This window comes from Sciurus carolinensis, chromosome 13 (genome assembly GCF_902686445.1).
Source record: "Sciurus carolinensis chromosome 13, mSciCar1.2, whole genome shotgun sequence".
In the NCBI taxonomy this organism is placed as follows: domain Eukaryota; kingdom Metazoa; phylum Chordata; class Mammalia; order Rodentia; family Sciuridae; genus Sciurus; species Sciurus carolinensis.
In genome coordinates this window covers 37559972-37582875 of record NC_062225.1, presented here as the reverse complement: position 1 = coordinate 37582875, position 22904 = coordinate 37559972, and the positions used below count along the sequence as shown (strand labels likewise).

The following is a 22904-nucleotide window of genomic DNA, read 5'->3' as shown; positions in this document are numbered from 1 at the left end:
TCAGCCTTCTCTGTGTTCTGTCTTAACCTCACCTTCCCCACCATTGCTCAGGGTCTTCTCTGCCCTGTGGTGAGGGTCACTTGTGCACAGTTGCTCATTTTCCCTGAATACTTTTACAAAGTACCCCTTACCTTTCTGTTCTCAATCTGATCTCCAACCTCTAGTGGCCCTTGCTCACCATTACTCAGACTCTTCTGAGTCTTCTGGTTTGTGCCCCTCACCCACCAGTGCTCAGTCTCCTCTGGGTCTGTGGGTGAGTGCCCTTGCCCAGTGGAGCCCAGGCTCCTCCCTGTCCTGTGCAAAGAAAATCAGATAAAATGGAACATTTGTAGCTCTTGACTCCTTTGTGCAAGAAAAGTGGGTGTTCCTGGTGGAAAGGATGATAGTTTTGTGTGAAGGAAGTGAATTCCACACATTTCTGTAGCTCTTCACCATGGAATGGCTACATAGATACACATTCCTGATTTATTAACTTTTGCATGATCACTGCATTTAATGGAGTCAATGCACCAAACAACACACGATTCCACAGCAGGTAGTGGCTCCCCATTTCCCTGTTGTAGATGCCTCATATGATCTGGGCTGGGTATGGACAGGAATGGACCTGGAGTAGAGCAGTGCCATGTATGTGACTCAGGTGAGTCCTTAGTAGGGGTGATAGCAAGACTGGGTTCCTGTGAACATGATTCTGGTGATTCTCAGCAGGACTAAAATCAAGACTGGGTGCCTATGAACATGACTCAGGTGACTCCTGAGCAGGAATGATAGCAAGACAGGATGCATGTGATTGTGACTCAGGTGTGTCATGAGCAGGGGTGTTAGTCAGACTGGGTGCATGTGAACCTGACTCAGGTAATTCCTGTGCAGGGATGATAGCAAGATTAGGTATATGTGAATGTGACTCAGGTGAGTCCACAGCAGGTTTGATAGCATGTGAATGTGACTCTCATGAGTTCTGAGCGGGGTAGCAGCAAGACTTGGTGCAGCAATCCTGATGACACAGGTGGGAGAATAGCACAGGGTCACTTCACTCAGTTCCTGGTTCTGGAGTTCAGGGTGGGCTTACAGTTCCAAGAGCCCAGCCCTTTTAGTAAAAGTTCTGGCTTCTGCACACAGGTTCTCAGACACATATGGGGCCTAGGGAGGTTCAGCAGAGTTGGCAGGGTTTGGGGCAGGGCCAGTTCTGTCCACAGCTCAGCTGTGGATGCTCCTCTAGTGACTACCTTTCTTGTTCCTCTCCATGGTCCAGGGGTACTGCCTTCTCCAGGATCCTACTGCCTCTGTCCCCTCCCATCACTCTTCTCCTTTGGCCTCCCTGCTGCATTCCTCTTGAGAAAGCCAAGTCCCTGGGTAGAACTGGGCTTGAATTCTGCTTGCCTCCTCTGGACCTGAAGTCAGAGTTTTATGATGTCACACTTGCCTCCATGCATAGCAATCCACAGGGACATTTATGAGAAATAGAATCCACTGGATGCTGAGTGAGAGGAAACAGGCATCCATACTTGTGAGGCCTGAGAACCTGGCCCTTGGGAACATAAATAAAAGCAGGGAAGGGATGTCAGATGGAATCCTCCTAGTGGGCAAAGACCTTTCTTAAAACGAAAATACCAAGTGCCAGTGAGGAGGAGTTTAAATGTATGTTTGCAAACATACAGGTCCAAAGAGCCAGTTGGAAGAAGTTGGAAAGCTCATTGGATATGGGACAAGCACATGCCCCAGGCCTAAGCTTACCTTCCTGGGGCTATGATGCAGACAGAGTAATCAGAGGAAACTCTGCAGCTGAACCATGTCTAGAAATACTGAAGGCCTTGAAAGGGGAGGAGGAGGTGTTCATGCAGGAAGGCAGAAGGGGTCCATGAAACCTGCAGGGCAAAATGATGTGAAAATTGTTTACAGACTAGTGAGGAAGTACTCCAGTGGGGAAGAGTGAAGGTGAAGCAGCCAAGGAGTTGGACACAACGAACACAATGCACAGGGCCACAGTTCAGCTACCGAGAACACTTAGGGAGTGGGAGCAGGAACTATGGAATGAAATCAGCCAAGGCACCCTGGCTCTGCAAATGTGTAGTTCTGCAGTTTGACCATGGGAGATGGTCATGGAAGTATGTGGTGTTCCTCGACTGAATATCTGGGGAAATTCTCTTTGTGTGCTCTATGCTAGATAGTGTTGCTCCCACATGGGGCTCTGCTCTGGCTGCTTGCCTCTTCCTGGAAAGCCCTGCACTGCTGCCTTCCATTCCCTGTGGCCCTCTTCCAGCAGCTCTGTAGCTTCCTCTGCAAGGTCCCATCCCAGGCCGGGCCTGCATGCCAGTCCCAAGAGGTCAAGGCCACAGAGCTGGCTCCAACACCCTCAATGCCAGACTTGACCCTCTGTGAGTTCTGTACTGCCATCCTCCCCAGAACCAGCCAAAGCAGTGGGACTGAACATCCTTTGGGGTGTTCTGGAGGCTCCAGGGGGAGCCAGGCTGTGGAGGTTTGGTGGAGAGACAGAGAAGGTGAGTAAAGAGCATGTGGGGGTTGTGGGACAGGATGGGCAGGGTGATGGAAGTGAGGCACAACTGTGGGCTCTGACCTGAGGGCATGAGGGCAGGAGGGGAGCCTGGCTTCATCTTGCTGGAGAGCTGTGTGGGCAGAGCTTCCATTGCTGAGAGCACCTGTTCTGCCCTAAGTCCTGCAGGGTGCTCCACACACCTGTGGTTGTGGGCAATCTGCCTCAAGTCTGTAATGGAGCAGTGATTGCCTCAGCCTTCAAATGGCAGAGAAGGCTCAGGTGGTAGATGGTCCTTGCCCAGTTTTTGGGACCCAAGCAATTAAGGACACAACAGGTACCAGAACCTAGGCCTGTCTGCCCAGGGGTCATGCCTTGCCTGGTAAAGTCAACACCCTCCAGGGGAAGATGCAGACATGAGTCAATCAATGAGAGGCCAGATCCTGTTCTGCCTAGGTGTTCCAGTAAATTGACAGGTACAGTTGCCAAGGAGTTGTCCCCAAGGAAGACCCATGGTTGATGGGCTCATTCAGAGACTTGAACATTCCTAGTTTTAACTCCAGGAGCACAGATCAACCTGGGTGTATAGAGGACAAGAGGCACAAGGCCAGGAGTCAGTTCCAGACCTCGTCCAGCACTATGCCCAGTCAGGTCAAGATGAGGTGAAGGCCAAGATGAGATGAGGCCAACCCCATCTATACACACCTAGCTGAGCCCAGCATATGGCTGAGTAAGGCACAAGGCCAGGTATGTGAGGCACAACAAGGCTGGTTCTGCTGGGGACTTGCCTTCTCCACAGGAGGTCTGGGATCATCCTGGGTACTGATGCTGGCCCTTGGCACATCTATCTATGAATGTTTGAAAACCTACAAGCATTTGTTGATTTGAGGTTCTGCGTTTGGAACCCAGGGGCTCTCTGCCAGATATTTTTTTAAATTTAAAAACACAGAGACTCACTAAGTGACCCAGGTGGGCCTCAAATGTGTAATCCTAGATCCTCAGTCTCCCAGTAGCTGGCATTCCAGGTGTAGCCACTGCACCAGGCTCTGTGGAAATTGTAACCCTGTCACCATACTCAGTGGAACACTTGTGCAACCATGGGGTAGATCTGAGGTGTCTTCTGCAGTGACCTTGTGGCAGGTTCTAGATCTGAGTTTTTGGAGGACAGTGGGGTCCTGAGGCAATTTTTGTCATGACTGGGAATGTGGCTGCAGATTTTGCTGCTGACCAGGACTGAGAAGATGTGTCCAGTCAATAAGTGAAAGGGACAGGACAGTATGATGGGGACCATAACTGAAGAAAAAGATCTGACCCTGGTGGATTGAGGAATGATCCTGGCCTAAGGCACTCCTGCCCACGCAAGAGGGAAAGAGTTGTAGTGAAAGGTCAATAGAAACATATGCCTCCTTCCAGGTGAAAGGCAGTGTGGGCTCTTTTGGAAAACCCAGAGAGCAGGTGTCCCTGGCCCTCTGTTGATGGCCTGGCTCAGTGCTCCTGAGTGGAGAGGAAAAGTTCTTGTCCAGCCTGTTCAGAGAGGGAGTGGAGGAGTCTATCATGTGCCTTTCTGCTCAGCATTGACAGTGGAAGTGTGAGGTTTGCTGCTTCCTCTGGCCTTTGTCTCCCTGCTCAAAGACCACAGAGATGCCCTTGTGGCTCTGGGCAAAGTTTTTAGGTAGTCTCCATGCAAGCCATTGGTTTCTCCCGACCTCATCTTCTCCACCTACCCAGAGGATTTCAAGGCAATGGGTGCAGTTTTGTAACAAAATAAATAATGAATTTAATTGCAAGTAGAATACTTTCCCACAGCCCTGGGTGTGAGGTAATAGCCAGGGTAACCTGGTCACAGTGCTGATGCCTCATTGACCTCCCCAGCTGGGCACCTGGGAACCTGCCCAACTCACAGAGGACTCCCAGGTAGAACTGCAGAAGTCACATCATTGAAGTTGTAGATGAGTAAGAGGAGATGCAGGAGCTCTTATTTTCACCTTCAGAGAAAGGATCTGGGTTTTGGGACCACAATCAGGGGTGGAAGAGGAGATGATGGGGATCAGATAGCAAAGTTCTAGATGCACATGGAGTCGGGAGGATGGGAAGTGAGAAAGGAGTTAAGTCTGAGCAGCTGCTTTTAACTGGACACCCACAGAACCCTGGGAGAAAGGCAGTCCCATGAGGTAAAAGCGGGTTCTGGGCACTTGGACAGGAGAGAGACTACAGGCCAGGGAACCTTGAATCTGGATGGGCAGGAAGCAGATGCTGACAAGAGCAGCTCTCCACTGCAAGCCCACCTGCTGCTGCACCTAGCCCCCCGCCCCCAGGCACATGCTTCAGGACTGCAGGTAAAGCTCAGCTGAGGAACCACTCTCTCTGAGTCTGTTTTGGTGCTCACTTTGGCTAAAAGGGTCTTTTCCACTGACTCCTACAGTCTGTCAATTCCCCTATGAGCAGTGACCTGATCAGACCAAAGGATGGATCGTGTCCATCCTGGCAACACGGCCCAGAATACTTTGTGGACAATCAGCAATGTCTTCTGAAATAATTGCTTGAGAGGAAAGAATTGTCAGATTGAAGCTGGCCATGTGCCAACTCTACCAAAGCAGGCATTGGCCAGGTTTCCCAGCAGGTCCCCCTGTCGACCACTAGGGGAGCCATTGGGCAGCTCTGCATGCTGGCTCTTCTCACAACCAACCCTACACCCCTCAAGACTATGGAATGCACTAGACAAGGGATGATGACAAGGCCTGATTAAAATGAGGGAATTTCAAAGCAACTTCAAATTGCTTTTTCCTCAGTGCTTGCCATTTGCTGCCAGGGTTCAGCGCTCTGACAGCAGCCATCCCACACCTGGGAGGGGAGCATGGCCAGGCCACAGTCTGGCCCAGGAAGGAAGGCAGGGCTGGGAACACTGACCACACTCTCTCCAGGGTCCTGGCTCTCCACCTGCCTGTCTCCTGGCTCAGTGCCTCTGGATGGGAGTGCCTCTGTGGATGGCGTTGTCAGATCATCTTTTTCTCTTTGGCCAAATTGCAATTGAATTCATTTTTCTCTTATTTCTGATGCTGACAAAGGCCCCAGTCCTGTCAGTAGGGACTCCAGGAAGACAAAAGATTCTCCCCAGTGCTTGTTCTCCCACAGGGGACTCTCAAGGGTTCCCAGGCTGATGACCCTGGGCCCCACACTGAATTGCTGTTCATGTCCCCTGCACAGCAATGGTTATGTGCTGGGGTGTCACATCTACCAGGGTCTCCTCAGTTCCCTCCTGGACTCCCCAACCTCCTTCTCTTTTCCCATGTGCCAGGCCCCACAGCAAAGGACATGGAAACTACAGCTGCCCAGCCCACCCAAAGATAATCCTGGGATTCAGGGCAGGTCACTGGGCACAGTCACGGCTGGAGAGAGAGTCCAGAGGGGAGGACCTGTGAGCCTGGAAGCCCACCCCATTCTTATTCTCCCTTCCCCAGCTATGCATCATAGGAGGCAGCAGTTGGAGCCCAGTCCAGGGGAGAAATGGAAGAACCTGGGTTAGAGTCCTTGGGCAGGAATTCTGGGACCTGGCTAGCAGATTGACAGGCTGCATGGATGAGGGCTGCATGGATCCCACAGCTCTAGGGCTTGGGGATGCTGAATCATGGGGCATGGCTGCTGTCTTGTGGGTGCCCAGGTGTGGCATCACCTGGGCTGGGCCCTGGGCCCTCATTGTATCATTGCAGGCCACTATTGGGAAGCGGCTTAGTAGGGCAGAAGGGGAACCTATGGGAGCTGAGCCCCTCCTCCAGAACCAGAGGTCCCCCGGGGTCTCCCCACATCATAGGAACCTGGTCTGCAGCCGAGGACACAGGATACAGCACACAGCTTTCCCAACACTGACCATGTAATAAGCCATGGCAATCTCCAGGAAAATTAAAGAATATTGTGGATGTGTAGTGAAGTGTGTGTATGTGATATGGGTAAAGTGTGTGTGTAGTTGGGCATGTTGAGTATGTGCTGTGTGTGTTGACATGTGGGTGCTGTTCATGTGGTGTGAGCTGTGTGTTTTGATGTGTATTGTGTCATGTGTAAGTTGGTGTGTATGCCCCTGAACTGTGCTGTGTGTTGTGTGTTGTATGTGGTGTGTACTGTGTGTTCCATTGTGTGTTGTGTGATGTGTAGAGATGTTTGTACACTTGTGGGTGTAGTGTTGCATTATGTGTAGAGATGTTTGTACACTGGTGGGTGTAGCATTGTGTTGTGTGTGTTGTGTGATGTGTAAGGTGATGTGTGCATGTAGTGTGTGCTGCATTGCGTTTTGTGCATTGTGTGATGTTTAAGAGGGTGTTTGTGCACATGGTGTGTGCTGTGCTGTGTTGTATGTTGCTTGTCATGCAAGGAGGTGTCCTTGCCCGTGGACTGTGCTGTGTGTTGTGTGGTTTGTGTGGTGTGATGTGTAAGGAGATGTGTGCACATGGTATGTGCTGTGTGTTGCACCGTGTGTGTTTTGTGATATGTAAGGAGGTGTGTGTGCCTGTGAACTATGCTGTGTATTGCATGGTGTGTGTTTTGTGATGTGTAAGGATGTGCGTGCACATGGTATATGTTGTGTGTTGTATTGTATGTGTCGTGTGAGTTGTAAGAAGGTGTGTGTGTGTGTGCACATGGTGTGTGCTATAAGTTTTGTCCCTCAATTCCATGTGACTGAGCCTTGAAAAGCAAGTCCCTCAGGATCAACCAGTGCTGGTGCCACCCTGCCCTCTGGTGACCAAGGACAGTTACTGTGACTACATGTTCCCTATGTGCACAGAACAGAGTGGGGCAGACAATGAGCCTGAGCCTGACATAAGCCAAGACCTGAGCCTTCTCCACAGAATTTCAGTGTCCAGATGGCAGTGGGCTGGTGGGACTGGTGCCCCAGTGGAGGATAGGTTGGAAGCACCATGCCTTCCCTGTAGCAACCCTGGAAATCCACCAATGGCTGTGCTCATGCCACATGTAGGAACCCCAGGAGCTAGGTCATGTGGCACATGGAAGGCCACAGGTGTAAGGATCACATTGTGTTCTCAGTGGCCATAATTGTATTGTGTGAATTCTGAGGCTGCAGCCTCCATTGACCACGCCCAGGAGAGAATGCTGTGTTACAAAGTCAGGGCACTTGCTGCTGGCCAGTGGCTCTGATAGGCCCTGCACAGACCACCCTCTCTCTCTTGTTCCACCACTAAAGCTTCCTGTCTAAGACAGAGGGTGGCTCTGGTCCGGATCCCAGAAGAGCATCCCCAGGACATGTGCATTATTGGATACACCTCCTCAGCATCCAAGGTGACACCTCCTCAAGGGAAGGGTCTTGACCAGGAAAGGGCTGCAGAATCCCTTCTCTGGGCTGCTGGGTCAGGGTGCTCTCTAATAAAAGGAATGCCTTCATTCTTGATATTTATTATTGGTTTCCCAAGGGCAGCCCCAGAACACCTACATACTAGGATTGCCATGGGGTTTGAAGTAGAGATGGGGTCATGACTCCCACACTGACACCCCCAACAGCTGCCCACCTGCTCTGCATCCTTCCCTGTGCCCTTTCCTACTGCCTCTAAGGCCTGCAGTCTTCCTGTGGGTGAGAGGGTGCCCTGGCTGAAGGTGGGAGTCCTGGCACTGCCCAGAAGAGAGGCTGAGCCCCTATCCAGGTGGCAGCAAGGGTTCTTGCCCAGACAACAGGGCATCCACCCATGGGCAGCTGGCAGCATGACAAGGACAGCAGGGTTGTCAGAGACCTGACACCCCAGAGGCCTCTGTCACACACATTAGATCCACTCTCCTCTGAAGAGGTGGCCTTATGCTTTGCTGTAGGTTGAATCCCAAGCTCCAGACAGATGGCCCTGGTCTTTCTTACAGACAGGGTCAGACTGGGCCTCAGGGAAACCTAGCGATTGTCTCTTCATGGATGTGTCTCATGCAGCACCAGAAGTAAAGTCCAGCAAGACTGCCTGGAGGAGAGAGCAACTAGAGGTCACCTATTGTAGTCTAGTCTCCCGATGGTACACCTGGGAGGAGGAGCAACTTTGAAGGAAGGGTCTGATGGAGATCCAGGGCCCTGAGGTATGCCCTTGAATAGGACTGTGTGACCCAGGCTCATCCTACTTCTCTCTTGCATCCCAGATATGAGATGGGAGTTTGCCCTGCCAAGTACTCCTCCATGATGCATTGAAACACCCCAGGCAGTAAGCAGCCCTAGACTGAGGTCTTTAATATTCAGAACCAAAGCAAACCCTTCCTTCTGCAGGTCTCTGGCATTTTGTTATGACCTGGGAAGTTGACTCTCACACTCCACAGCAGCATCATGTGCCCAGCGCTTGCTGTCTCAAAACACAGCCAAGAGGCAGGAAAAAACCTGAGGGACCATTGAAGGTGGGTTATGCCCAATCTGTCCATCAACAGGAGAGGGAAGGGACCTCTGTGACATGCTAATTATGATCCGGTCACTCAGTAGCACAGAGAAAAATCTGGACAGGCCCATGATGCAGATTCACAGCACCAAGCCCACTCAAGTTTAGAGCAGTGCCTCCTCCTGATTCTACTCATGGAAGTTTCCAGAATGGAGAAAATGTGGGTTGGTGCTAGATCCTGAGAATTTTTTACTGGTCAGGGGCAGCATGGGGACATCAGAAGAGTGTTGCAGGGTGTATCCTGGTGAAATTCCAGGGGTGCCCTTACTGAGGGTTCCCAGTGTTTCCCTTTCCTATTGCTCTTTGTTTTCAGTGGCGAGAAGCAAGAACCATGGCAGTGGCAGAGCATTCAGAGAAACGTTCAGAGATGACAGAAGGGAGCTCAGATCTCAGAGGGGCTGGGAACATGGATGGAAACCCGGGATTTGAGACTCATTCTGGTGGGAAGAAGGAGCCCCCTGGGGAGGAGCCCCTGTAGAAGAGAAGGGCTGTGACCTGGTCAGAAGAACCCTGCAGCAGAGCCAGGAGGGTGGAGGCAGGACAGAGAGCAAGGGGCTGGAGTCTTGGGCAGGGCAACTGGATGGAGTGCTAGACAGGAGGGAGACTGGGTGTTAGGACTAGTCCACCAATGGCAGGTCATGGGACTGGGGCACCAGACGGCTGCTTTTGAGGCCAGGTCTATGGGTAAGTGAGGGGGCTCAGGGAGTGGCAGGCTTGCAATAAGAGAAAGCACCATTTTATAGAGGTAATGGGGCCAATTCCAGGAGGGGAGGATCCGGGACACAGTTTGGGAGGATCAGGAGGTCAAGAGGTCAATGAAAGGGGACAGATGGGGGAGAGAGCAGGGGCTCTGAGGGCAGTAGGGCCTGCCCAAGGGAGACTGGAAAGAGAGAGGGAGTGAAAGGTGGTGAGGAGGGAAGAGCTGTGGCAGGGGTGGGAGGAGAGGGTGAGACTCCATGGGCAGTCCTCTGCATCCTGGAACAGCAACCATGTCCAGGGATAGAACCAGCCACATTCCCTACAAGATGCCTGCTTCTTCAGTCCCCTTGGACTTCTAGATGCTGTGTCACCTCCAGTTCCCAGGTGAGATAGCCTAGGTTTCAACCACAGGAGAGCAACTGACTGTCCAGAAAGGGACCCTGGGTGACCCACAGTCTGTTATCCTGGTCTCTGTGTTGCCCTTGTTCTCCAGTAGGTGGGGCTGGGCTGTGGAGGGTGGGCAGAGGGCCTGGGTGGGGCCTGAGGGCTCTGCTGTTCAGACAGGGTCTGTGCTATAGGTGTGCATTGGGAGCTTCAAGGCCTGTGGTATCTGAGCTGGTTCTCAAGACTCATGCCTCCTCCATGGGGAGAGGGGCACATTCCAGTCATGTGGACAGCCCCATTGCAATATGTCCCCTGGGCAGACTCAGGTGTGCTGAGTCTCCTATGGCACTGCCAGAGTACAGAGTCCTCTGGGCCTGTGATGAGCAGTGGGGTGGGAGGAATGGCCAGAGGCCAGAGGAAAATGGAGGGCACCTCAGGCTGCTGACCTCAAATCCTGCCCTGGAACAGTGGAGAGACTGTGCCTTCCTCCACATGAAGTGACTCAGGGGCCAAGGCAGCATGTGAAGACGCTGCATGGACCATTGAATGTTGCTGAGCATGCAGAGTGGCAGGCTGTGGTGTGGCATACTGAAGGCACCCTTCCCAGGAGAGGGTTCTGCTGGGCCTGGAGCATCAAGTGTTCTGTCCAGAGCCTGTGCTCATCACAGTGCTGACAACCAGTGTGCCAGGGCCAAAGCACAGCAACTGGTCTGCACATCCTGGGCAGCAGGGCCTCCAGGAATACCCTTTCACCCCTACCCAGATGGTCAGTCTGGAGTAGATAGTCAGAAATTGAGAGATGGGCATGATGTGGTGCTGGAACTGCATACTTGTCTATGTAGTTCCGGAGAATAGTTACACCCTACGATGATTTGTGTGCATCATACTTATTCCCCAAGCTCTATGAAGTAGATTTTGTCATGAGAACCCATCTACATATAAGGTCATTGAGGCCAAAGAAGTTCAATAACTAACATGAGGTCACCCAGTGAGTAAGTGACAGAGTGGAGTAGAACCAGGCAAAATGGATCTGGGTTTCCATCTCTTAATTATGACCAAGCAATGAGGACCTCAAACACACAGAACAAGGGGTGGATCCTGTAACCTGAGTGGGGCACCAGGAGTTTCTGCACCAGCATGGCTGAGGGCAAAGATCTGCAATGCAGAATGGGTTGGGGACACAGACACAAAAGCATGAGGGGCTCCTGACACACCAGAGCTGCTCAGAGAAGACCCAGTAGCAGAGTGTGGAGGTTGATTCTGGGTGGGAGGAATTTGGGGACCAAATTGATGTAAGGAAAGGGAGGCTCAAGCAAATCTGGCTGGTGTGGGCTTCCTGTCCTCAGGAGCCTGAGGACACAGGTGTGGGAAGAACCATCTTGGGCCGAGGACAGCAGATGACTGGTCTGTCTTTTACCTCTGGTCTCTTTCTTCCAACTGCTAAGAACCTGGGATTGACATCAGGGCCCCTGGGCCTCCTGGCTCCCCTCCCCACATCCAGAGCCTCACTTTCCTTTCCCATGAAATGGTGTCATTACTTGCATGGGGAATCCTAGTAGTTGGAAAGAAAGACCAAATTTTCACACTCTGCACCTGAAATATTTATTTGATGGACAGAACCACATATCAGCCAGGCCCCATAGGATTGGTAGAAACTGAAATACTTCCAGAGACCCTTGTCCCAGCACCCCATTGAGGCTGCCCCTCACCCCTGTTTTCCCTCTGGTTGTGGAGACCATGTGTTTTGGGGCTCATCTTCAGCCCCTCACTGGCCAGGGGAAATAACCCTGCTGGCTGTGTTGGGGAGCTGAGGACCTGGGTTTCACCAGCCCACCCACCTCTGACTTCTGTGTGGCCTCGGGCAGGGTCTGGATCCATGGGGTACCTGGCACCAAGGACCAAGGACTCCTGACTAGGTATTGTGACATTGAAAGGGGACCCTGGAAGCAGGGAGGAAAGACCCTCAGCAGTCAAGATGCGCTCTTCCTCCCAGCCCTCTAGGATCAAGTAGAATGCAGCTCAGGCACCAACCGACCTTGAGAGTTTGGGCAGTACCCAGGAGTGTAGAGCCACCCAAATTCACACAGAGAAACAGCCTTGCTGTGCAATTCATTCACAGAGCCCCCAACTGGTGTGGGGATTCCTAGAGAGCCTTCATGGGCTCACTGACAGTCCTCCAAGCTCAGCAGCAGGCAACGTGCCTCTGTCCTCTGGATTCCTGAGGTGGACTGGATCTGGCCTGTAGTGGTTAGCAGGGGGCATTCCCCATGGTCCTGAGCCGTTGGTCCTGAATCCATGGCTCAGGTCCCTTTGCATACTGTGAACTCCAGAAGTTCATCATCTATCCATACCTCTTGGCCACAAATGTGGTAGCCAGGAGTGAGCTGGGGCCCTGACCAAACCTACCACAGCAGGGGGCCCTGTGAAAATCAGCTGGCCTCAGGCAGTCCAGACACATGTTCTGCATACCCACCCACCTGCCTGTCTGGACCAGTGTTCAGAAGTCTGCTCCTGTTGTTGCCTCTGTTCCAGCTGGCAGGACCAGGTGAGCCTTGAGTGCCCTGCTGGGTGCCCAGTGCCTCTGAGGACCCTGAATGCCACCCTGAGTGTCTGGCTGACCTAGGTGGACATATCCCCAGTATGACATGCATCTGCTGCCCAGGGGAGGAACAGGGCACATGGTGGACCTTGCTCAGGGCCTCAGTTTCCTGTCTTGAAGAGAGAAAAGGCTGCTGAGATGGTGACTCATGGGCTCCCAGACTCATCAGCAGGATATCTGCCAGGTGGGCAGGCAGATGGGTGGTTAGGGTCAGTTGGAGGGCTTGGTAAGTTGGTGCTTCCAAACATCATGGTGTATGACTGTGGGTGGACGACTGTTGAGTGGGAGGCCGGAGTCCCTAAACCAAGGCATGTCTCACCCAACCCAGGGCTGAGGTGTCAAGAGTGCTTGGCATCAGATAATCAATGGCTTCCTGCTTCTGCTTGCCAGCCTGATGTGTAATATTGCCCAAATACCTGAGAAAGTTAGTTCCTGACTTCCTGAAGGGGTGGACATGTGATGGGGGGGCGGGGGAATGTGCATCTGGCACCACGGCCTCCCACAGAAGGTCAGGCCAGGAAGATCCTGGTTTCTAATCTGTGCACTGAGATTGGCCATAGATTTTCAGCAAATGCTGTGACTGCTCTGGTTCTGTCCCCATCCTGTAACATGGGAACAGTAGGGTTACCTACTTCCAGAGGGTCTCAGAGGGGCAGATGGGTCTTCTGTCCACTCCACACACTGCATGGGACACTCTGAACTCAGATAATTACCAAGGGCACTAGCTACTCAGAAAGATAGGCAGGAAAATGAGGGTAGCAGGTAGAAGCCCTGGTAGTACTCACAGGTGGAACTTGGACCAGTCATTACTGGGCCCAGCCTAGCCACATCAGTTCCTTGACCTGGTCACAACTGGGTCCTGACCTGCTCAAGCATACGGCCCTGACCTGGTCACACACGGGGTCCTGACCTAGTCACTTCTGTTCCTAACTCTGGTCACACACTTGGCCCTGATCTGGTCAGAGTCTGTGGTGGGGAAGACCCGGGGCCCAGGGTTACGCCATATGCATCTAAGATGGCAACTGGCAGAGAGCCAAAGGGCGTGCTGAATGCGCCTTGAGAAAAACAGGAAGTGTTTACCATTGGCTGTATGATAATTAGTTCAGCCGCTTAGTGCGTGGACAGATATATCTTACATGTATGCTTGAGCTCATAATCGCTTGACCTTTAATAGGATTGGCTGGACATATCTGATTACAATTGCTTATGCATGAGACTGCATATATATTGAGGGTGTTATCCAAATAAAGCGGAAGCTGCTTCATGAACTTCTGAAGAGTATGTGTCGCTTGTCCCACTGGTAGGCAGCAAGCAGCAAGTGGTGGCCCGTACGGGGAATGGGTGAGCGCTCAGGTAAGTAATAAAGAAGAAAATTTTTCACTAGCACAGTCAACTAGCAGGTTTCCCTATTTGAGGAAATGGTTGCCTTAAGGTTTTAACGGAAGGTTCCCATAGAAAGGGAACGTAACGGAAGATTCCCCTAGTGAGGGAATGTAATGAAAGGCTGTCCCAAGAGACAGCAAAGGACGTCCTGTAGTAAATGAATATGTGTAAGGTGTTATTTGTGTTACCTTTTCTTGTTTCGTTTCTGTTTGTTGTTGTTGTGGCGATATGGACATTAGTTCCTTTCTGTCTGACTTCCAAAAAACCAATATTTCAAGAACAGTTAAGAGAAGGGGAAAAGATATTAGAAACTATAAAAGAAGAACAATCAAGTCGAGCTTCTAAAAGAGAAAGTAGATGTTCAGACTCAGAACAGGGATGTGACTCTGAAGAACAGGAGCTATCTGAGACAGAGCTAGAAAAGAAGTTCCCTCATTTAACCCCTACCACACCACACCCTCTGGTGTATAATCCAGATCACCACTCTTTTCCAAGTTGTAGGGGCACAAGTACCTGCTACACAGGGGCGGCCCCCAGACAGTGGGCTGATGTAGAATCTTGATCAGTGTTCCCAATATTCCCAGTATTTGAAGATCAAACCAATCAGAGATATCATCAAATATTAGATATAAAATTAGTAAAACAGTTAAAAGAGGCAGTTATGTCCTATGGAGTACAAGCTGCATTTACCATTTCTTTATTAGAGAATGTTGCAAGTCAAAATCTTACTCCAACTGATTGGGATAATTTAGCAAAAGCATGTTTATCTGGGGGACAATATCTCATGTGGAAGGTGGCTAACCAGGAGTTATGGTCTGATACTGCCCGATGTAATGCAGTTGCTGGCAATCCTCAATGGAATCTAAACATGCTGACAGGTCAAGGATCATATGAAGGGCAAGGTAATCAGATTAATTTCCACCCCGGTGTGTATCAACAAATTAACCCTCAACTTTTATTCTATCATTATATGGATGATATTTTGCTAGCTCCTAAGGAAAAACCTGTCTTAGAGCAATGTTATAATTCCTTACTAAAGTCACTGGAAAGATGGGGCTTACATGTTGCCATTGATAAAGTACAAATGACAGACACCAAAAACTTCCTGGGATCTATCATAAATGCAACTATGGTTAAACCCATAAAAATTACCGTTCAGGTGGACAAACTTAGAACTTTAAATGATTTACAAAAACTTTTGGGTGATATTAATTGGATTAGACCTTACCTTCATTTACCCACCTCAAGTTTGGGCACCCTGTTTGATATTCTTAAAGGTGATTCTGACCCCCTTTCTAAGCAGGTGCTTACCCTTAAGGCTCAAACAGCTCTCAAGCTTGTTGAAACAGCTATGGAAAAGGTTCATCTTGATCGTAGTGACCTAGCTAAGCCTTTATCATTCATTGTCTTGGCCACAAATAAGTTACCCACAGGAGTGTTTTGGCAAAAGGGTCCTATTCTATGGGTTCACATGAATTATGCCCCTAACAAGGTCTTACCCTTGTTTACTGAATCTGTGGCAGAATTAATCCTTAGGGCGTTAAAAGTATCCCTTTCCACCTTTGGATCACATCCCTCGACAATACTGGACAAAGCATTGTTGAGCGTGCCCATTTAATGCTTAAAAACATGCTTTTTAAACAAAAAGGGGGAATAGGGGCATCATACAGATTCCCAAAACACAAATTATCTGTTGTCTTGTTCATCTTAAATTTTTTAATATCTCGATTCTGAGGGCCGATCGACTGCTGACCATCATTCAGAGCCTAATAAAAATCATCTACCTCAAGTGCTCTGGAAGGACATTCTATCAGGACAATGGACAGGCCCGGATCCGGTATTAATCTGGACCCGAGGGTCTGTTTGTGTTTTCCCACATCGGACGCACAATCACCAATTTGGGTGCTGGAGAGATTGGTCAAGGCCTCAACAGAGACCCAAAAACAGGAAGATGAGGAGGCTTTTCCCACTGATGGTGTTGGCGATATCTCACCAAGTTAATGGAGGAGACTCGCGTGAACTATGGGGGATAGTAAAGACGTGGCCCTATCCTGTACCCCTTACCAACTCTTCTATTCTATATACTCCTATTTTTACAACAATTGGCCACATTTCTTCAGTCCGCTGTTCAATGGGGAAAAGAATGGTTTGGGTTTTTGTCCGTGGGAGGTTTATTGTGCGTTGTATCTATTCTGTGCATATAGTGTTTATACAAAATGCATATACATCGGCGCAGAGAAACAGCCATTATTCGCCAAGCTCTCGTTGAAATTGATGCTGGCTCATCCCCCCAAGTCTGGTTAAATATGCAGGACCGGTAGTCAAAGACGGGTAAGATTCATGGGGAGCTCATACCGACCTAAGACAGGAAATGAGGGCTAGAGTCTCATTGTCCAATGACGGGTAAGGATGTTGTTCTGCCGTGGACAACCTAAGACAGGCACGGTCTCTTTTATAAAGAGAAAGGGGGAAATGTGGTGGGCGAGACCCGGGACCCAGGGTTACGCCACATGCATCTAAGGTGGCGACTGGCAGAGAGCCAAAGGGCGTGCTGAATGCGCCTTGAGAAAAACAGGAAGTGTTTACCATTGGCTGTATGATAATTAGTTCAGCCGCTTAGTGCGTGGACAGATATATCTTACATGTATGCTTGAGCTCGTGATCGCTTGACCTTTAATAGGATTGGCTGGACATATCTGATTACAATTGCTTATGCATGAGACTGCTTATATATTGAGGTGTTATCCAAATAAAGCAGAAGCTGCTTCATGAACTTCTGAAGAGTATGTGTTGTTTGTCCCGCTGGTCGGCGGCAAGCGGCAGAGTCTGTATCCTGACCATGGTCACACTCAAGTTCCTGGCCTTTGTCACACTCTGGGCCTTGACCCTGGTCACACTCTGCAACTTGAACCTGTTCACACTCTGTAACCTGACCTGATTCAATTGACTCTGACTTGGTCCCACACTGGACCCTGACCCTGGTCAACACTGGGCCCTGTCCTGGTCACAACTAAGCTGTGACTTTGTCACACACTGAACCCTTTTCTGGTCCCACTATGGTCCCTGACTCTGGTCACACTCTGAGCCCTGATCTGCTCAAACTCTGTACCCTGACCATGGTCACACTTGCAGCCCTGGCACTTGTCACACTCTGGGCTCTTACCCTGGTCACATACTGGTCCTTGACCCTGGTCACACTCAGGGCCTTGAACCTTTTCACATTCTGTACCCTCACCTGGTCACAACCAAGTCCTGTCCTGGTCACAACTGGGCCTCGAAGTAGTTATACACTGGGCATTGACCCTTGTCACACTCTGTGCCCTTACCTTGGTCACATGCTGGGTTCTCACCCTGGTCACACTCTGTACCCTGACCATAGCCACACTCTGGGTCCTAGCCCTGATCACACTATGGACCCTGTTCCATGTCACACTCTGTATCCTGGACCTGGTCACACTCTGGGATCTGACCCTGGTCACACTTTGTACCCTGACCCTGGTCATACTCTGTACCCTGTCATTGGTAATATTCTGGGCATTGACAATGGTCACAGCATGTGCCCTGGCTCTGCTCACACTCTGGATCCTGGCCTTGGTTAAACTATGGGCCCTATCCATGTTCACCATTGTGACACTTCCCTGGGGAGTGGGAAAGTGAGGAGGAAGCATCAGGCAGGCTGTCAGGAGGCCTGAGTGTGCTGAGAGGGTGGGACTACATACTACAGTCCTCAATGAACAGCTGTCTGTCTTGCCTTCTCCAGGTTCCCCAGGAAGGACAGCAAGTGCTTCTCATGAAGTCCTTGCTTACACTTGCCCTGGCATTCACAGGAGCCTGGCTTACTCCAGAGCCTCCTGCTGCAACATAGGTCTCTACAAAAACACCATGAGCCTCGGTGCTAGATGGGATGCTGACACTCAGCATCTGGGAGCCTACCTCGGTAGACAGGGGTGGGGCTCAGACCAGGGCATGCTCCAGAGTACAGGGATAGGAGCCTGAAACCAGGTCCTCCCGGTGACCCACATGATTTGTGGCCTTGGTGTGGCATTCCCACACTTCCAACCACAAGGGTTCCAGGAGAGACACCCAGGTGAGACTTTCATGACACTAGATAGAGTGAGCAAGGTCATGACCACCATCTAGAGTGCAGCCACCACTCACCAGATGAGAGCTGACACCCTCAGCCTCCAGGGGCCATGTAGTTAGATGGCCTTGGTTGTAGATATGTTGCCAAGGAGGCTGAGACAGGAACCTCTGGGAGTCCCAGCCACTGCTCCTCTCAACTGGCATTCCAGGCCTCAAGCCCAGAGCAGCCTCAGAGAAGCTGGGTCCTGTGGCACCACCTCAGGTGAGCAGGATCATGGGTGGACACCAGTGCTGTGGGGCCAGCACTCGAGTGAACTGGGGTGAGGTAGGCCAGATACCATCAGGCATCACCAAGCCTTCCAGTGACTGGGGCAGGGGAGTTGCCCATATGGGGAGAGACACACCCGGAGCATCATGGGAGGTTTTGCTGGTGACTGCAGAGGCAGCACAGGTGACACATGCAGCCCCAGCATCCTCTGCACTCCTGCCTGGGCCTGCCCAACTCCACCAGAATCTCATCTGCCAGGACTCCAGTCCACACTGGATCCACTCAGGGATAAGAAGGGCAAGGGCCAGGCCTTATTGAGCTGAGAGGCCCCTTCAGTGCAAGCCTGAGACCTCCCTCCCTCACCTCCTGCAGCTGCAGTAATACCTGGGTCAGCTTGTCAACCCTCAGGAAACATCCAATTTTTATTCTAGAGTGGCTGCCTCCCAGCAGAACATGTAGCCAGCTCTGTCCTCAGAGAACTGAAAGCACAGACATCACCTGCCATGAACCCCCCAGTGGGGCCTCCAGAGGCATTGCCCAGGACAGCAGTCCACAGAGTTGTGGATGCCTCCCAGCCTGACCAGTGATCCCTGGATTCTCACTAACATACCAACCTCCCCTCTTCCTCCTCTCAGGGAAGGGTGCACAGCCTCCTCACTTGCTGCTACCCTGGGGCTAGGCTGGGGTCCTTCTAACCCTAAGCACTTACCATAACATCCTTCCCAGAAAAGTTGAACTCTTCAACAACCAGACCACTCACTCTACCCATCCAGGGGACATAGCCTGGCTAGACTGGAATCTCCAGTCATCTCTCAACCCTGGTTGACCCTCACCCAAGGACAGACTTCAAGATCCCCTTTGTCCCATCATCCCAGATGTGGGACATCTATAAAAAGTTAAATTGAGCAAGAAATATAACCCTTGTGATAATTCAAAATGTCACTTGGTTTTTATTATTTTCACAGAATTGGAAACTTCTTGGGTTAAAGGGACTTTCTAATATTCACTGCTCAGGGGGAAATCAGTGCCCTGCTCAGTCTTCTGCCAATATGCACTCCAATTCTCCCCAAGAAATGGGGAATTCTCTGGTCATGAGGTGACCCAATGGGGCACATCACATGTGAGCCATGACTGTCATGTGAGTCCAGTGTGCCCATGGGTTGTGGGAGCAGAAAGCTTCCCCTAGCAAAATTCACAATAGCCACATCTCAGAAGCAGCCTTGGTGTCTGTCCAATGATGGATGAAGACAGAATAAATGTCCTGTATAGACACAATGCAGATTTATTCAGCCTTGAAGAAAATGAAGTCACGTCATTTGCAGGAAAATGACTGAAACATGAGATTATGTTAAGTGAAATAAGCCAAACTCAGAAGGTTAAGGTCCATGTTCTTTTCCACTTGTCAACACTGGAGGGGAAACAGGAGAAGAAAGGCAGGGGATGTCATGAAACCCAAGGGATATCAGTAGAGAGGGGAACCAATGAGTTTGGGAGTTGCTGGTGAGTGATGCTGGCCACAGGATATGACTGGACTGTGTGTACATGCAAGTGTGTAATAACAACTCCATCTTTATGCACTACTGTGACCACAAACTGAAGGAGGAAAGAACAAGAATGCCCAAGGGGAGGCTGGAGTGCTACCTTTCTCCTTGCTGCACCTAGACTCTGAGTTCCAGGCCAGAGTTCATGGGTACCAGGTCATGGGCACTTATAGGAGGAGTCTGGCCACAGCCTTGACCCTGACCAGGACAGTCAGGTAAAGGGCCAGGATGGGTGAAGGCAGCAGCCCTCAGGCACAATCTTGGCCACACCCTGCACAGGCCTTGGGAGTTGACCTTGGTGGGGCACATCCTTTCTTCCCTCCCCTGGTACTGGTCACAAGACATCCTCTTCTGACCTGGAGAGAAGCCAGCACCTAGACTGGACCATTTGTGCTCCCGCCTGGTGCTGATGGCTTCCTGTAACTGGGTTTACTGCTCTCCATGCCAGGAGCCAACTACACATGCCTTTCCCCCTCTGCCTTGATATCAGCCTTGCCCCTTCTGGAATCTTCCAGGATGACTCACTGAGCTCTAGTCACATCGTTGTGGCAAGGTCAAGGACATGGCCTCCGACTTTTCAGCTGGTACTTCCTGCATCATCTTCTCAAGGATATCTGGTTTTATACTTATGGATGAGTTTTACTAGAAGAGAAGGATACAGACCAAGAGTATAAAGAAAAGATATGTCTCAGGAGGAATCCACAGAAGCTGGGCACAGGCTGACCATTTCCCCATCTGGGGACACCCAGGACAAGCTTCTCTTTAGCAGGAAACTCTGGACATGTGCAGAATGTCTGTGCCCAGAGAAAACGAGCCAAGTGTCTTGGTCTGAGGCTTTTACTGCAAGGCAGTCATATAGAGGTATCATGCTACATGACACTCAGGGTTACTAAAACTTAGGTTCCCAATGATAAAGTCAGACAAGCATCAAGCATTCTCATGTACATGCATAGCAGTCCTTACAGTCTGCAATGACCCAGTCCATTGGCCAGGTTACAAGACATGACCATCAACCATGATCACTCTGAGGGCACATTTCCAGGGGTGGGTCAAAGGCCAGTCCTGGTTCCAGGTTCCCTTAAGACATGCAAGGACCAAACAGCAAGACTTAGTCAGTGATCACTTTCCTCACACTCAACATGAGCTACTTAAAATTCAACAGTGCCCATTAGATGGGGCATGGAGTGTGTAAACTCTGACACAGATCAAGACCACATCCAGCCATGACTGATCTGAAATTTGATCTATGGTGAGTTTATGCTCGCCTGTGCTGTGCTGCTTTCTCACTACCAGTTACTGGGGTGCTGAGTATTTACAGACCACCCACCCACTGGTGTGAGCAAACCCCTACTTGACTGAAAATTAGTCTGAGCCTCCTGAAACTCTGCTGGGGGCATATGAAGATGACTTTTGCTCATTCATATCCCATCTCTGTCTTTGCCAAGGAAGTTTCCCCAGGTGTGTGTCTATAAAATCATCATAACATTTATGGGTGGGTATAATGTTCCTGCTTATGCAAAAAAGAATTGAGACAGTACATGCATGGGAGTGGGGAGCATCATGGGCCAGACATGGTACACACACCTGTGATTCTAGCCACTCACAAGGTGGAGGCAGGAGCATCACAAATTTGAGACCAGTCTAGGCAACATAGTGACTTCATGTCTCAGAATGGAACATATTTTCAGGAGCAGCTCAGTAGCATAGCACTTGCCTAGCATGTGTGAACCCTGGATTCAATTCCCCCAGCTTAAGAAAAAATTGTGGAAGCTCTAGATTTGAATTCCCTGCTGTTATTACCAATTTTAAAAGAAAAACTGAAAAGGAATCTGTTGCAAATTATCAGGATTAGAAAAGTCTGAAGTTTTAAAAAATCCTCAAAAAAGAGCAAAAGTTGTGATCAAATTTTAAATTATCAAAAGAAAACTTTAAATATACAGAAAAGTCTGGCAAGTAATTAACTGAACTCTCATATATTCATTATTCAGATTAAACAGGTACACTCCATGAACAATCTTGGTTCAATTAGAATTTTATCCATTATTCATTTGTATCCTAAAAGATAAGCACTGTTTGAAATGCACAAACCATATCAGTATTTTGTCTAGAATGTAAGGCTGGCCTGAACTTGGGATCCTCTTGTCTCAACCTTCCTGGGACTGGGATGAGAGGCATCGCCAGAAAGAGGAGCCTCAGTAGCAGGTTGGCAAAAGTTCATGCCCTGCTGGATTGGGCACTCAGGGAGGGGCCACAGGCAACCCTGTCTGCATCCCTTGCTGCCCATGCCTAGTCCTCTTGACCCAGCCTAGTGGTGAAGCTTGGCAGGCACAGAGACATCCTCCACAGTCTCTCAAGGGGAGCATTTCGCCTGTGAAGCCTGGTGCTTGGGCACACACCCAAAGGTTCAGGAAGGAAACTTCAAGGGCTAGGGCAGTGTCACCAAGGCAAGTAGTGGCTTTACCTCAACTAAAATTTATTTAATATAATTTGAAAAGGTAAATAAGAGGATTTGAAGAAACCTTCATGTTTGCCCAAACTTTGACCTCTAGCCAGGACAATAGGCAGGGAATTCTTTAAAAAGCCATCACTTGGCAGGTGGCACAGTCCTGTAATCCCTGAGCCCGGGGAGGCTGAGGCAGGAGGATGAAAGTTTGAGGGTAGCCTCTGCAACTTTCAGAACTTGTCTCAAAATAAAATAAAAATAGGACTGTCATTCAGTGGTAAATATCTCTGTGTTCAATTTTCAGAATAAGTCAATCAATAAAATAACTTAAATAAAAATAAATCCAGGCAGGAGCCTTCTGGAGCTTAATTGAAGGCAACGCTGCCTAATAAAGAGGATGCTGAACCCACAGGTTGGGACAGGTCACAGGTGGGCCCAGAAGGGCCTCAGGGAAATGTGAGAAAAGAGGCAGGGAACCCAGGTCTTGGGCAGGCCTGGTGGTTGCAGGTCCGCTTGAGAAGCCTCACCAGAACCTGACAATGCAAAGGGATTCTCAGGCTGGAGGACAGAGGCTGCCGGGAGCACTGGCAACTGCAGAAGAGCCAGACACCC

General features: G+C 50.2%; 1 pseudogene; it reads left to right on the top strand.

Moving 5' to 3' along the window:
* LOC124962863 (la-related protein 1B-like) overlaps positions 1-9370 on the top strand; it is a 39279-nt pseudogene extending 29909 nt beyond the window's left edge.
* Positions 9371-22904: the final 13534 nt, after the last annotated feature.